Here is a 14,029-nt window from a genome sequence, read left to right on the forward strand (position 1 = left end):
CCCGCTCCTGTACCCCACCCTGACCCCCGCTCCTGTACCCCACCCTGACCCCCGCTCCTGTACCCCACCCTGACCCCCGCTCCTGTACCCCACCCTGACCCCCGCTCCTGTACCCCCACCCCTGTACCCCCGCCCCGACCCTGCGCCACTTCCCCATCCCTAACCCACACTCCCACAAGGTTCTCCTACCTCCACACCGACACCCCAACCCTGCGCTCCTTCCCCTCCCCTCCCTACCCCCACCCGACTCTGCGCCCCTTCCCCCACAACTTTCCCCCTATTCACTCCCTTGCCCCACACTCCTCCCTCCCACAGACCTCTCCCTGCTCTGCACCCAACCCCAAACACCCTCCCCCTCCTCAACTCCTTCCCTCACTCTCTGGGCGGACTGGCCCCGCCCTGCGGGCGGACTGGCCCCGCCCTGCGGGCGGACTGGCCCCGCCCTGCGGGCGGACTGGCCCCGCCCTGCGGGCGGACTGGCCCCGCCCTGCGGGCGGACTGGCCCCGCCCTGCGGGCAGACTGGCCCCGCCCTGCGGGCAGACTGGCCCCGCCCTGCGGGCAGACTGGCCCCGCCCTGCGGGCAGACTGGCCCCGCCCTGCGGGCAGACTGGCCCCGCCCTGCGGGCGGACTGGCCCCGCCCTGCGGGCGGACTGGCCCCGCCCTGCGGGCGGACTGGCCCCGCCCTGCGGGCAGACTGGCCCCGCCCTGCGGGCAGACTGGCCCCGCCCTGCGGGCAGACTGGCCCCGCCCTGCGGGCAGACTGGCCCCGCCCTGCGGGCAGACTGGCCCCGCCCTGCGGGCAGACTGGCCCCGCCCTGCGGGCAGACTGGCCCCGCCCTGCGGGCAGACTGGCCCCGCCCTGCGGGCAGACTGGCCCCGCCCTGCGGGCAGACTGGCCCCGCCCTGCGGGCAGACTGGCCCCGCCCTGCGGGCAGACTGGCCCCGCCCTGCGGGCAGACTGGCCCCGCCCTGCGGGCAGACTGGCCCCGCCCTGCGGGCAGACTGGCCCCGCCCTGCGGGCAGACTGGCCCCGCCCTGCGGGCAGACTGGCCCCGCCCTGCGGGCAGACTGGCCCCGCCCTGCGGGCAGACTGGCCCCGCCCTGCGGGCAGACTGGCCCCGCCCTGCGGGCAGACTCTGACTCAGGGACTGTGATGGATTACACCCCCTCCAACAGGGCAATTACAGCCTGTCATTGCTTCTGGTTAGTGCAATTCTCCCACCCCCCCCTCCCCCTCCCCCCAAACAAACTGGAGCTTGGCTGTGATGCCCCTCGGAGCCAAATAGCCAGTGGGTGCTCGGTGCCTGAGCTCAGGATAAGGTACTGGAGAGGGGGACAGCAGCAGCTCAGAGGTACTGGGGAGCGGGACAGCAGCAGCTCAGAGGTACTGGGGAGGGAGACAGCAGCAGCTCGGAGGTACTGGAGAGGGGGACAGCAGCAGCTCAGAGGTACTGGGGAGGGCGACAGTAGCAGCTCAGAGAGGGACTGGGACAGCAGCAGCTCAGAGGTACTGGGGAGGGAGACAGCAGCAGCTCGGAGGTACTGGGGAGCGGGATAGCAGCAGCTCAGAGGTACTGGGGAGCGGGACAGTAGCAGCTCAGAGAGGGACTGGGACAGCAGCAGCTCAGAGGTACTGGGGAGGGAGACAGCAGCAGCTCGGAGGTACTGGGGAGCGGGATAGCAGCAGCTCAGAGGTACTGGGGAGGGAGACAGCAGCAGCTCAGAGGGACTGGGGAGTGGGACAGCAGCAGCTCAGAGGTACTGGGGAGGGAGACAGCAGCAGCTCGGAGGTACTGGGGAGGGGGACAGCAGCAGCTCAGAGAGGGACTGGGGACTGGGACAGCAGCAGCTCAGAGGTACTGGGGAGGGAGACAGCAGCAGCTCAGAGAGGGACTGGGGAGCGGGACAGCAGCAGCTCAGAGGTACTGGGGAGGGAGACAGCAGCAGCTCAGAGAGGGACTGGGGAGTGGGACAGCAGCAGCTCAGAGGTACTGGGGAGGGAGACAGCAGCAGCTCAGAGAGGTACTGGGGAGGGGGACAGTAGCAGCTCAGAGGTACTGGGGAGTGGGACAGCAGCAGCTCAGAGAGGGACTGGGGAGTGGGACAGTAGCAGCTCAGAGGTACTGGGGAGGGAGACAGCAACAGCTCAGAGAGGTACTGGGGAGGGGGACAGTAGCAGCTCAGAGGTACTGGGGAGCGGGACAGCAGCAGCTCAGAGAGGGACTGGGGAGGGGGACAGCAGCAGCTCAGAGAGGGACTGGGGAGGGGGACAGCAGCAGCTCAGAGAGGGACTGGGGAGGGAGACAGCAGCAGCTCAGAGGTAGTGGGGAATGTGTCAGGCCCGGGCCGTGTCCCCCTCCAAACTCCTCGAGACAGAATCAGGAGAGGTGGCCAGGATTTGCCAGGGACTGTAGGTCCCGGAGTAAAATGCACTTTACTGGAGCGGTGTACCGAGGTGCCTCACACGAACGTGATGTATATAGTGTACACATTTTGTACCGTCACTCAGATTCACCCAATAGTTTTTGACACTACAATAAAATCTACTTTTAACACAATGTCAGACTCCTTTGTGATTGGTTTAACTGGGGGAGGGGGGGGGGGGTGGATGAGGCAGCCACGGGAATAAACCAATCACAGGTTCCACAGCGGCTCACTGGAAACCACAGAGATTTCAACCTCATCGATTCTCAGCAGGAAAGGGGCGATGAAGATGGAGGGAGAGACCCCAGACTGAGGGGGGGAGAAGACAGACAACCCCCCCCCCCCCCCCCCCCCACTGAGAGAGGGAGAGCTCCCCCAGTGTGAGGAGGGACTCTGTCTTATATCGTAAGAGTGTCCACACTCCGGCTCCGCTCACCTGATGAAGGAGCAGCGCTCCAAAAGCTCGTGATACCAAATAAACCTGTTGGACTTTAACCTGGTGTTGTGAGGCTTCTTACTGTGACCACCCCAGTCCAACGCCGGCATCTCCACATTATCCATCGAGGCATAGATTACAAAAGCAGGGAAGTCATTTTGGAGTTGTATCGAACCTTGGTGAGGCCACAGCTGGAGCACTGTGTGCAGTTCTGGTCGCCACATTATAGGAAGGACGTGATTGCACTGGAGAGGGTGCAGAGGAGATTCACCAGGATGCTGCCTGGGATGGAGCATTTAAGAAGGGAGGTTGGGTCAGCTTGGGTTGTTTTCATTGGAGCAAAGACCTGATCGAGGTGTACAAGTTTCCTCCGGGTGCTCCGGTTTCCTCCCACAGTCCAAAGATGTGTGGGTTAGGTTGATTGGCCAGGTTAAAAAATTGCCCCTTCGAGTCCTGGGATGTGTAGGTTAGAGGGATTAGCGGGTAAATATGTGGGGGTAGGGCCTGGGTGGGATTGTGGTCGGTGCAGACTCGATGGGCCGAATGGCCTCCTTCTGCACTGTAGGGTTTCTATGATTTCTATGAAGATTATGAGGGGCACGGACAGAGTGGATAAGGAGCAGCTGTTCCCCTTAGTTGAAGGGTCAGTCACGAGGGGACACAGGTTCAAGGTGAGGGGGCAGGAGGTTTAGGGGGGGATGTGAGGAAAAGACTTTTTCCCCAGAGGGTGGTGAGGGTCTGGAATGTGTTGCCTGGGAGGGTGGTGGGGGCGGGGGATGCCTCACACCCTTTAAATAGTCCCTGGATGAACACTTGGCGCATCATAACATTCAGGGCAATGGGCCAAGTGCTGGCAAGTGGGATCAGGTGGCAGGTCAGGTGTTTCTGATGTGTCAGTGCAGACTCGATGGGCCGAAGGGCCTGTTCTGCGCTGAGAGATTCTATAAGCAGATGACTCTTGATTTGAAACTGTGTGTGTTAAGAAAGATTGAGTTGACCGTCTATTGTGTGAAATGCTCCTAGTTTGCGTGGAAGAGTTCTTGAACAATTATAAAAGCAAATTACTGCGGGTGTTGGAACCCGAAACCAAAAGAGAAAACACTGGAAAATCTCAGCAGGTCTGGCAGCATCTGTAAGGAGAGAAAAGAGCTGACGTTTCGAGTCCAGATGACCCTTTGTCAAAGCTCAAAGGCACAGAAAGTTTTAACAGCCGATGCTGCTCCCATGCCCACATGTCTGTCCTTGGCCCTGCTGCAATCTTCCAGTGAAGCTCAACACAAACTGGAGGAACAGCATCTCATCTTCCGGCTGGACACGTTACAGCCTTCCGATCTCAACATCGAATTCAACAACTTCAGATGATTCGCTCGACCCCACCCTGACCCCTTTGTTTTCATTTTATTTAATTTGTAAATGTTCTCTACCTTTTATTTCTTTACGGTCTTTCTTCATTTTTCTTTCCCCCCCCCAACTCTTTCCTTCCCCCTTCCCTTCCCTACCCTCCCCCCGCTTCCCCTTTTCTACATTCTACCTCTGTCCCATTTCCCCCTCCCCCAACATCTCCACCTGCCACAGCTTCTCTGCCGTTTGGCCATTCGCACCTTCTATCCTCTCTCTGGGCTGCCATTAGCAGCCTCTTCCCCTGGTTTCTGTGGCTATGATTCATCTTTCATTCCCTCCCCCCTGCGGTATAAATATCTCCCACTTTCTCTGCCTTTGAGCTTTGACAAAGGGTCATCGGGACTCGAAACGTCAGCTCCTTTCTCTCCTGACAGATGCTGCCAGACCTGCTGAGATTTTCCAGCGTTTTCCTCTTTGGGTTCTTGAACCATTACTTTGGGACATCCTGGTCCAATGAAGAAATTAGCACATGGTCATTATTCATGCTCAGATTGACGATAAGGTGGGATAATGTCTATCCTGTGCACAAATTTAAAAAACACCTTCACTGGTCCTCCAGTCCAGGGGGCGCTGTACTGGTCCTCCAGCATGAGGGGCGCTGTCCTGGTCCTCCAGTCCAGGGGGCGCTGTACTGGTTCTCCAGCATGGGGGGGGGTGCGCAGTCCTGGTCCTCCAGGCCAGGGGGCGCTGCCCTGGTCCTCCAGCATGGAGGGGGGGGGGGCGCTGTACTGGTCCTCCAGCAAAGGGGGGCGTGGTACTGGTCCTCCAGCATAGGGGGGGCGTGGTACTGGTCCTCCAACATAGGGGGGGCGCGGTACTGGTCCTCCAGCATAGGGGGGACCGCTGTACTGGTCCTCCAGCACAGGGGGCGCTATACTGGTCCTCCAGCACAGGAAGTGCTATGCTGGTCAGCACAGGGTGTGCTATACTGGTCTTCCAGCACAGGGAGTGCTATGCTGGTCAGCACAGGGTGTGCTATACTGGTCTTCCAGCACAGGGGGCGCTATACTGGTCCTCCAGCACAGGAAGTGCTATACTGGTCCTCCAGCACAGGGTGTGCTATACTGGTCCTCCAGCACAGGAAGTGCTATACTGGTCCTCCAGCACAGGGAGTGCTACACTGGTCCTCCAGCACAGGAAGTGCTATACTGGTCCTCCAGCACAGGGAGTGCTATACTGGTCCTCCAGCACAGGGAGTGCTACACTGGTCCTCCAGCACAGGAAGTGCTATACTGGTCCTCCAGCACAGGGAGTGCTATACTGATCCTCCAGCACAGGAAGTGCTATACTGGTCAGCACAGGGCATTCTATACTGGTCCTCCAGCACAGGGCATGCTATACTGGTCCTCCAGCACAGGGAGCGCTATACTGGTCCTCCAGCACAGGGGGCGCTATACTGGTCCTCCAGTACATGGAGTGCTATACTGGTCCTCCAGCACAGGGGGCGCTATACTGGTCAGCACAGGGAGTGCTATACTGGTCCTCCAGCACAGGGAGTGCTATACTGGTCCTCCAGTATAGGGAGTGCTATACTGGTCCTCCAGCACAGGGAGTGCTATACTGGTCCTCCAGTACAGGGAGTGCTATACTGGTCCTCCAGCACAGGGGGTGCTACACTGGTACATAAGAACATAAGAAATAGGAGCAGGAGTAGGCCATCTGGCCCCTCAAGCCTGCTCCGCCATTCAATAAGATCATGGCTGATCTGATAGTGGGTTCAGTTCCACTATCCCACCCGCTCCCCATAACCCTTAATTCCCTTAATGGTTAAAAATCTATCTATCTGTGACTTAAACACATTTAACGAGGTAGCCTCTACTGCTTCATTGGGCAGAGAATTCCGAAGATTCACTACCCTCTGGGAGAAGAAGTTCCTCCTCAACTCTGTTCTAAATTGACTCCCCCATATTTTGAGGCTATGCCCCCTAGTTTTTGTATCCATTGTAAGTGGAAATAACCTCGCTGCTTCTACCCTGTCTGGCCCCTTCATTATCTTATATGTCTCTATAAGATCTCCCCTCAACCTTCTAAACTCCAATGAGTACAGGCCCAGTCTACTCAATCTCTCCTCATAAGCTAACCCCCTCATCTCCGGAATCAACCTGGTGATCCTTCTCTGTACCCCCTCCAAAGCTAATATATCCTTTCTTAAATAAGGGGACCAAAACTGTACACAGTACTCCAGGTGCGGCCTCACCAGTTCCCTGTACAGTTCCAGCAAGACCTCCCTGCTTTTATATTCTATCCCCTTCGCGATAAAGGCCAACATTCCATTCGCCTTCTTGATCACCTGCTGCACCTGCAGACTGAGTTTTTGTGATTCATGCACAAGGACCCCCAGGTCCCTCTGCACAGTAGCATGTTGTAATTTTTCACCGTTTAAATAACTATTATTCCTTCCAAAGTGGATAACCTCACACTTACCAACATTATACTCCATCTGCCTGATCCTTGCCCACTCACTCAGCCTATCCAAATCTCTCTGCAGACTTTCCGCATCCTCCACGCAATTCGCTTTCCCACTCATCTTTGTGTCATCCGCAAACTTTGTTACCCTACACTCGGTCCCCTCCTCCAGATCGTCTATGTATATGGTAAATAGTTGAGGCCCCAGCACTGATCCCTGCGGCACGCCACTAGTCACTGATTGCCAACCGGAAAAGCACCCATTTATTCCGACTCTCTGCTTCCTGTTAGATAGCCAATCCTCAATCCACGCTAACACTTTACCCCCAACTCCGTGCACCTTTATCTTATGCAGCAACCTTTTGTGAGGCACCTTATCGAATGCCTTCTGGAAATCTAAAAACACCACATCCACCGGTTCCCCTCTGTCAACCGCACTCGTTATATCCTCCAAAAATTCCAGTAAATTAGTCAAACATGACTTTCCCTTCATGAATCCATGCTGCGTCTGCTTGAGTGAACCATTCTTTTCCAGGTTTCCTGCTATTTCTTCCTTAATGATAGATTCCAGCATTTTCCCAACTACGGATATGAAGCTAACCGGCCTGTAGTTACCCGCCTTTTGTCTACCTCCTTTTTTAAACAGTGGCGTCACATTAGCTGTTTTCCAATCAGCTGGCACCTCCCCAGAGTCCAGTGAATTTTGATAAATTACAACTAATGCATCTGCTATTACTTCTGCCATTTCTTTCAGTACCCTGGGATGCATTCCATCCGGGCCCGGGGACTTGTCTACCTTTAGTCCCATTAGCCTACCAAGCACGACCTCTTTAGTAATAGTGATCGTTTTAAGGACCTCACCCCCTACAGTCCCATGACCATCATTTTTCGGTAAGCTATTTGTGTCCTCTACCGTGAAGACCGACACAAAAAACTTGTTTAAGGCCTCGGCCATTTCCTCATTTCCTATTATTAAATCCCCCTTCTCGTCTTCTAAGGGTCCAACATTTACTTTCACCACTCTTTTCTGTTTGGTCCTCCAGCGCAGGGAGCGCTACACTGGTCCTCCAGCACAGGGGGGGGGGCGCTCTACTAGTCCTGCAGCACAGGGGGTGCTATACTTGTCCTCCAGTACAGGGAGCGCTATACTGGTTCTCCAGCACAGGTGGCGCTATACTGGTCCTCCAGCACAGCGAGTGCTACACTGGTCCTCCAGTACAGGAGGCGCTATACTGGTCCTCCAGCACAGGGAGTGCTATACTGGTCCTCCAGTACAGAGAGTGCTATACTGATCCTCCAGCACAGGGAGTGCTATACTGATCCTCCAGCACAGGGAGTGCGATACTGGTCCTCCAGCACAGGGAGTGCGATACTGGTCCTCCAGCACAGGGAGTGCTACACTGGTCCTCCAGTACAGGAGGCGCTATACTGATCCTCCAGCACAGGGAGTGCGATACTGGTCCTCCAGCACATGGGGCGCTATACTGGTCCTCCAGCACAGGGTGTGCTATACTTGTCCTCCAGTACAGAGAGTGCTATACTGATCCTCCAGCACCGGGCATGCTCTACTGGTCCTCCAGTAGAGGGGGCGCTATACTGGTTCTCCAGCACAGGCGGCGCTATACTGGTCCTCCAGCACAGGGAGTGCTATACTGGTTCTCCAGCACAGGCGGCGCTATACTGGTCCTCCAGCACAGGGAGTGCTATACTGGTCCTCCAGTACAGAGAGTGCTATACTGGTCCTCCAGCACAGGGAGTGCTATACTGGTCCTCCAGCACAGGGAGTGCTATACTGGTCCTCCAGCACAGGCGGCGCTATACTGGTCCTCCAGCACAAGGAGTGCTATACTGATCCTCCAGCACAGGGAGTGCTATACTGGTCCTCCAGTACAGAGAGTGCTATACTGGTCCTCCAGCACAGGGAGCGCTATACTGGTCTCCAGCACAGGGAGCGCTATACTGTTCCTCCAGTACAGAGAGTGCTATACTGGTCCTCCAGCACAGGGAGCGCTATACTGGTCTCCAGCACAGGGAGTGCTATACTGATCCTCCAGCACAGGGAGTGCTATACTGGTCCTCCAGTACAGAGAGTGCTATACTGGTCCTCCAGTACAGAGAGTGCTATACTGGTCTCCAGCACAGGGAGCGCTATACTGTTCCTCCAGTACAGAGAGTGCTATACTGGTCCTCCAGCACAGGGAGCGCTATACTGGTCTCCAGCACAGGGAGTGCTATACTGATCCTCCAGCACAGGGAGTGCTATACTGGTCCTCCAGTACAGAGAGTGCTATACTGATCCTCCAGCACAGGGAGTGCGATACTGATCCTCCAGTACAGAGAGTGCTATACTGGTCCTCCAGCACAGGGAGTGCTATACTGGTCCTCCAGCACAGGGAGTGCTATACTGGTCCTCCAGTACAGAGAGTGCTATACTGGTCCTCCAGCACAGGGAGCGCTATACTGGTCTCCAGCACAGGGAGCGCTATACTGGTCCTCCAGCACGGGGGGAGCTGTGTGGGGAGGACTCGAGAGTGGGAGTCTCTTGCGCTCGTTGCGGATCGTTGTTTGGGACTCCGGGAATGGCGGCGGGACCGATCAGCGAGAGAAACCAGGGTGAGAGACACAGACCCACACACACACAGATAGTGATACAGACCCACACACAGATAGTGATACAGACCCACACACACACAGATAGTGATACAGACCCACACACACACAGATAGTGATACAGACCCACACACACACAGATAGTGATACAGACCCACACACACACTGTGATAGAGACACAGACCCACACACACACAGATAGTGATACAGACCCACACACACACTGTGATAGAGAGACACAGACCCACACACACAGTGTGATAGAGACACAGACCCACACACACACAGATAGTGATACAGACCCACACACACACAGTGTGATAGAGACACAGACCCACACACACAGTGTGATAGAGAGAGAGACCTGGGTGAGAGACACACACACACACACAGAGTTGTGATAGAGAGAGGGAGAGAGACAGATAGATAGAAACCAGGGTGAGAAATAGAGAGAGGGAGCAGGGGGAGACTCCCCTCCCCTCCCCTCTCTCTCTCTCTCTCTCAGAGTCATAGAACATAGAACAGTACAGCACAGAACAGGCCCTTCGGCCCACGATGTTGTGCCGAGCTTTATCTGAAACCAAGATCAAGCTATCCCACTCCCTATCATCCTGGTGTGCTCCATGTGCCTATCCAATAACCGCTTAAATGTTCCTAAAGTGTCTGACTCCACTATCACTGCAGGCAGTCCATTCCACACCCCAACCACTCTCTGCGTAAAGAACCTACCTCTGATATCCTTCCTGTATCTCCCACCACGAACCCTATAGTTATGCCCCCTTGTAATAGCTCCATCCACCCGAGGAAATAGTCTTTGAACGTTCACTCTATCTATCCCCTTCATCATTTTATAAACCTCTATTAAGTCTCCCCTCAGCCTCCTCCGCTCCAGAGAGAACAGCCCTAGCTCCCTCAACCTTTCCTCATAAGACCTACCCTCCAAACCAGGCAGCATCCTGGTAAATCTCCTCTGCACTCTTTCCAGCGCTTCCACATCCTTCTTATAGTGAGGTGACCAGAACTGCACACAATATTCCAAATGTGGTCTCACCAAGGTCCTGTACAGTTGCAGCATAACCCCACGGCTCTTAAACTCCAACCCCCTGTTCATAAAAGCTAACACACTATAGGTCTTCTTCACAGCTCTATCCACTTGAGTGGCAACCTTTAGAGATCTGTGGATATAAGAACATAAGAAATAGGAGCAGGAGGAGGCCATCTGGCCCCTCGAGCCTGCCCCGCCATTCAACAAGATCATGGCTGATCTGAAGTGAATCAGTTCCACTTACCCGCCTGCTCCCCATATCCCCTAATTCCCTTATCGATCAGAAAACTATCTACCCATGATTTAAACATATTCAACGAGGAAGCCTCCACCACTTCAATGGGCAGAGAATTTCAGAGATTCACTACCCTCTGAGAGAAGAAGTTCCCCCTCAACTCTGTTCTGAACCGGCCCCCCCTTATTTTGAGGCTGTGCCCTCTAGTTCTGGTTTCCTTTCTAAGTGGAAAGAATCTCTCCACCTCTACCCTATCCAGCCCCTTCATTATCTTATATGTCTCTATAAGATCACCCCTCATCCTTCTAAACTCCAACAAGTACAGACCCAATCTGTTTAATCTCTCCTCATAAGCTACACCCCTCATCTCCGGTATCAACCTGGTGAACCTTCTCTGCACTCCCTCCAAGGCCAATATATCCTTTCGCAAATAAGGGGACCAAAACTGCACACAGTACTCCAGTTGCGGCCTCACCAGTGCCTTGTACAGTTGCAGCAAGACCTCCCTGCTTTTATATTCTATCCCCCTCACGATAAAGGCCAACATTCCATTCGCCTTCTTGATCACCTGCTGCACCTGCAGACTGAGTTTTTGCGATTCGTGCACAAGGACCCCCAGGTCCCTCTGCACAGTCGCACGATGTAATTTTTCTCCATTTAAATAATATTCCAATTTACTATTATTTCTTCCAAAGTGGATAACCTCACATTTGCTAACGTTATATTCCATCTGCCAGATCCTCGCCCACTCGCTCAGCCTATCCAAATCTCTCTGCAGACTTTCCGCGTCCTCCACGCAATTCGCTTTCCCACTCATCTTCGTGTCATCAGCAAACTTGAATACCCTAGATTCAGTCCCCTCCTCCAGATCATCTATGTAAATGGTAAACAATTGAGGCCCCAGCACCGATCCCTGCGGCACGCCACTGGTCACCAACTGCCAACCAGAAAAGCACCCATTTATCCCAACTCTCTGCTTCCTGTTAGATAGCCAATCCCCAATCCACGGCAACACCTTACCCCTAACTCCGTGTACCCCAATCTTCTGCAGCAACCTTTTGTGAGGCACCTTATCGAACGCCTTCTGGAAATCTAAAAACACCACATCCACCGGTTCCCCTCTGTCAACCGCACTAGTGACATCTTCATAAAAGTCCAGTAGATTCGTCAAACACGACTTTCCCTTCATGAATCCATGCTGCGTCTGCTTGATCGAACCATTCTTATTCAGGTGCTCTGTTATTTCCTCTTTAATAATGGACTCTAGCATCTTCCCAACTACGGACGTTAAGCTAACCGGCCTGTAGTTACCCGCCTTTTGTCTACTTCCTTTTTTAAACAGCGGCGTAACAGTAGCTGTTTTCCAGTCAGCCGGCACTACCCCAGAGTCCAGCGAACTTTGATAAAGGATATGGACCCCAAGATCTCTCTGTTCCTCCACAGTCTTCAGAATCCCACCTTTGACTCTGTAATCCACATTTAAATTAGTCCTACCAAAATGAATCACCTCACATTTATCAGGGTTAAACTCCATTTGCCATTTTTCAGCCCAGCTTTGCATCCTATCTATGTCTCTTTGCAGCCTACAACAGCCCTCCACCTCATCCACTACTCCACCAATCTTGGTGTCATCAGCAAATTTACTGATCCACCCTTCAGCCCCCTCCTCTAAGTCATTAATAAAAATCACAAAGAGCAGAGGACCAAGCACTGATCCCTGTGGCACTCCGCTAGCAACCTGCCTCCAGTCCGAAAATTTTCCATCCACCACCACCCTCTGTCTTCGATCAGTAATCCAATCAGCCAACTTTCCCTCTATCCCACACCTCCTTACTTTCATCATAAGCCGACCATGGGGGACCTTATCAAACGCCTTACTAAAATCCATGTATATGACAGCAACTGCCCTACCTTCATCAACACACTTAGTTACCTCCTCAAAAAATTCAATCAAATTTGTGAGGCACGACTTGCCCTTCACGAATCCGTGCTGACTATCCCGGATTAATCCGCATCTTTCTAAATGGTCGTAAATCCCATCCCTAAGGACCTTCTCCATCAATTTATCAACCACCGAAGTAAGACTAACCGGTCTATAATTACCAGGGTCATTTCTATTCCCTTTCTTAAACAGAGGAACGAGATTCGCCACTCTCCAGTCCTCTGGCACCATCCCCGTGGACAGCGAGGACCCAAAGATCAAAGCCAAAGGCTCTGCAATCTCATCCCTTGCCACCCAAAGAATCCTAGGATACATTTCATCAGGCCCAGGGGACTTATCGACCGTCAGTTTATTCAAAACTGCCAGTACATCCTCCCTCCGAACATCTATTTCCTCCAGCCTATTAGCCTGTAACTCCTCCTCTTCCTCAAAAACATGGCCCCTCTCCTTGGTGAACACTGAAGAAAAGTATTCATTCATCACCTCGCCTATCTCTACTGACTCCATACACAAGTTCCCACTACTGTCCTTGACCGGCCCTAACCTCACCCTGGTCATTCTTTTATTCCTCACATAAGAGTAAAAAGCCTTGGGATTTTCCTTGATCCGACCCACCAAGGACTTCTCGTGTCCCCTCCTAGCTCTCCTAAGCCCCTTTTTCAGCTCATTCCTTGCTAACTTGTAACCCTCAATCGAGCCATCTGAACCTTGTTTCCTCATCCCTACATAAGCTTCCCTCTTCCTTTTCACAAGACATTCCACCTCTTTCGTGAACCATGGTTCCCTCACTCAGCCATTTCCTCCCTGCCTGACAGGGACATACCTATCAAGGACACCCAGTATTTGTTCCTTGAAAAAGTTCCACTTTTCATTTGTGCCTTTCCCTGACAGTTTCTGTTCCCATCTTATGCCCCCTAATTCTTGCCTAATCGCATCATAATTACCTCTCCCCCAATTGTAAACCTTGTCCTGCCGTACGGCCCTATCCCTCTCCATTGCAATAACAAAAGACACCGAATTGTGGTCACTATCTCCAAAGTGCTCTCCCACAACCAAATCTAACACTTGGCCCGGTTCATTTCCCAGTACCAAATCCAATGTGGCCTCACCTCTTGTCGGCCTATCCACATATTGTGTCAGGAAACCCTCCTGCACACACTGCACAAAAACTGCCCCATCCGAACTATTTGACCTACAAAGGTTCCAATCAATATTTGGAAAGTTAAAGTCCCCCATGACATCTACCCTGTGACCCCCACACATATCCATAATCTGCTTAGTAATTTCTTCCTCCACATCTCTATTACTATTTGGGGGCCTATAGTAAACTCCTAACAACGTGACCGCTCCTTTCCTATTTCTAACTTCAGCCCATATTACCCCAGTGTGCAGATCCCCCTCGAAGTGCCTTTCCGCAGCCGTTAAACTATCCTTGATTAACAATGCCACTCCTCCACCTCTTTTACCAGCTTCCCTACACTTACTGAAACATCTATACCCCGGAACGTCCAACAACCATTCCTGTCCT

General features: G+C 53.5%; 1 long non-coding RNA gene across 1 annotated transcript; it reads left to right on the forward strand.

Annotated features, from left to right (window-relative positions):
• The first annotated feature begins 1,046 nt into the window (after nt 1-1,046).
• Nucleotides 1,047-2,565, forward strand: LOC144490741 (uncharacterized). The gene is made up of 2 exons (XR_013497328.1): nt 1,047-2,024; nt 2,323-2,565. It is a non-coding gene; the product is annotated as an uncharacterized LOC144490741 (long non-coding RNA).
• The last annotated feature ends 11,464 nt before the right edge of the window (nt 2,566-14,029 follow it).

This window comes from Mustelus asterias, unplaced genomic scaffold (assembly GCF_964213995.1).
Source record: "Mustelus asterias unplaced genomic scaffold, sMusAst1.hap1.1 HAP1_SCAFFOLD_3715, whole genome shotgun sequence".
Classification (NCBI taxonomy): Eukaryota; Metazoa; Chordata; class Chondrichthyes; order Carcharhiniformes; family Triakidae; genus Mustelus; species Mustelus asterias.